Genomic DNA, 2,929 nt, shown 5'->3' on the forward strand with positions numbered 1-2,929 from the left:
TTTGCAAGTGGATTACTCATTTGAGCAATATTAAAAAAAAATACCAACAAACTTTCGCACAAATTTCGAACTTTCAGAAATTATGAAAAATCGATCGAGATTTTTAGCCATTTGAAACTTGTACTTTGTTCTACTAGAATTCAATGGGCTACAAAACTGCATACTCCGAATTTAATTAAAGAACTCGAAAATTAAACGAAATTTTAACGAAAATTTGTAGAATTTTTTTTTAAATTGCATAAATTTTTATAAAATAAGTGTCACTCGATTGGTACATTTGTACAGATTTGTAAATTTTTATATTAGGCTATTGGTAAAAAAATGGGACAATTTTTTTTGTAGTCAAAAGATTGGTACAATACAGCGATGTTCTATTGAAAAAATTCAATATACATATTAATTTTCGTAATTGGGATAGTGAAATATATTTTGGGTGTTCACACAATTGGGATACGATTTACACCAAATTTTGGCAAATACCCAATCGTGTGACACTGCCTTTAAACTTGTATTTATACGGATGTTGGTAAAGAACGAACTATAAAAAACTAACCGAAATTAAATAGCAACAAAAATAATATTTTAAAACTTGTCAAAATTTGGTGCGACTATAATTTTTTCGACAACTGTACATAAGTTGGCTATGATTACTCGGCCGACCTATCATAGCAACACAATGCCACTCATATTTGACTTACAAACAAAATACGGGCAGGAATTTCAAGATTTCAACCCTGTTTTTATGAAAATTTTGATTTTTATCAGTATTTTTCTTTTAATCAAAATATGTTGTAATAAAAGTGAAACTAGAAAAAAAATTTTGCTAGACCGCAAAAAACACCCTGTAAATAGATTACCTAGGAAAATAATGCCACTACCTTTTAATTTCCATATTTTTTATTTTTAATATTTTTATTGAGCTTTGTACCACGACAGTTGTTTTTACGAATTTTCCTAATAAACAATCGTGGTACAAAGCTCAATAAAAATATTAAACATGAAAATGTTAATAAGCCACAATAACATTGACAAATTCCATATTTTTTATTTTAATTCTTATTAAAAAAAACTCCAAGCCAACTCAAACTGCAAACTGCATCAATTACAAAGCGGTTCTAATTTGTGAGCTCCTACTGTCATTAGCTTTATTCAAAAAAAAAAAGAGAAAACAAAAGATATCAAAACGGAGCAAAGGGGACTAAGAAAGATGGGTCAACGTAATTTATTTGTATGTACTTATGTGCATCCATACACAGCTACTTAAAAGCGCACGAAACGGAACCCTTTTCATGACAGAGAGATACAATCAGCTTAAATGGTTTGTGTAGGTCACAAGTATTTTTCTAACCAATATAAATGTTTGTCATGTATGAGCGTGTAAATGTGTATATGTAGATATGATTAGTGTCCAACCAAAGATTTGCTTTCGGGATGCGGCTGATTTTATATATTCGGCTTCGTTCTTTAACCAAAAATTCGCAACGTTTGAACCGCAGATATTTGTATTTAATCGAGCGTGGAATATGATAAAAATATCTAAGTACAAACGAATAGTTTAAATATTTTCTTTTTGGTTGTTGTTGTTTCCAATAGGTTCGGTATATGATATATTTTGGAACGAATTTCCGTCAAATTTTACATGGCGGAAATTCGTTCCAAAGCACTTAATATATGTAAATATTGTAAATTTAACTATAGTTTTCTAGATTTCACAAAAAAAAAACAATTACAAAATTGGTTGTCATTTATTCAGCTGGTTAGATACTAAGATGTTTTCCATGCCCTTAAATTAACTTAAATGTCGAAAATTTGGCTCGATTTCGGCCGAATTTCTAGCTTCGGCTAGGCCCTAGTATCTACGTATGCTTGTTGCTATCAATAGTAAATGAACCCACTGTTGGCCTCGCCATTATCAACGGTCCAATTGCGTGTTGTCGCTGACACTTCTCCAATGCTTTACGCTCAATTTATTTGCAGCTAGACCCTCGTGTCTAAACGACATTATCCAATTAAAAGCTTTATGATTGACAGTTCAATTACTTCTGACGTGCATATAAAGCGAAACTTTTCAGGTTTCTATGTAAATAGTAGTCGCAATAAAATGAAATTCGATCACAAATTAATAATAATACTACATAACTTCTTGCTGATCATTTTCGCTGAATAAAGCCATAGTCCAGCACATCTGTTGTTTTTTTTTTTTTTATTTGCATTTAAAGGTTAAGACTCTTTCAGACACGCCAAGTCTTGATTTCAAGTCTGCTCGTTCGTAGACGAAGGAGGTGAGACGAATGTACTCTTCCCCTCTCTTCTCACCTCCTTCGCCTACGAACCGAGCAGACTTGAAAGCAAAACTTGATGTCTCTGAAAGGGGTCTAAGGAACCATGATGTATCTATAAATTTTTTAGAGTTGGGATGGTTTTTAATAGTGTTGGGAAGTATCGAGAACTTTTGAGGATCGAGTTCTTTGGTATCGATACTTTTAAGGATCGGTTATTTTTCAGAGTACTGAGTATTTTCTTTAAATATACAAATTAGGGAGCCCATGTAAAACGTTTTTGTTCTTAATTTGAAGACTCTACCCCCTAATTTTATTCCTTTTTATAAGAAATATTATTGCCTATTTTTATAGATTTTGTAAAGGTCATTTAGATCAGAAAATACGATTTTGTAAATTTATGAGTTTTTGAATGACTATTTTTGATTCGATTTCAAAGATCGAATATGATCTGAAAAGAGGATATATAGGACATTAAAATAGTAACGGGTGATTTTTTTGAGGTTAGGATTTTCATGCATTAGTATTTGACAGATCACGTGGGATTTCAGACATGGTGTCAAAGAGAAAGATGCTCAGTATGCTTTGACATTTCATCATGAATAGACTTACTAACGAGCAACGCTTGCAAATCATTGAATTTTATTACC

General features: G+C 31.6%; 1 protein-coding gene across 1 annotated transcript in view; it reads right to left on the minus strand.

Annotated features, from left to right (window-relative positions):
* The window catches only part of LOC118744436 (mucin-17), a gene marked incomplete in the record, with an annotated part of 52,271 nt that overhangs the window by 22,609 nt on the left and 26,733 nt on the right, over positions 1–2,929 (minus strand).

Source organism: Rhagoletis pomonella, unplaced genomic scaffold (assembly GCF_013731165.1).
Source record: "Rhagoletis pomonella isolate Grant_MI unplaced genomic scaffold, Rhpom_1.0 Rhpom_scaffold_00001, whole genome shotgun sequence".
NCBI classification, from domain to species: Eukaryota; Metazoa; Arthropoda; class Insecta; order Diptera; family Tephritidae; genus Rhagoletis; species Rhagoletis pomonella.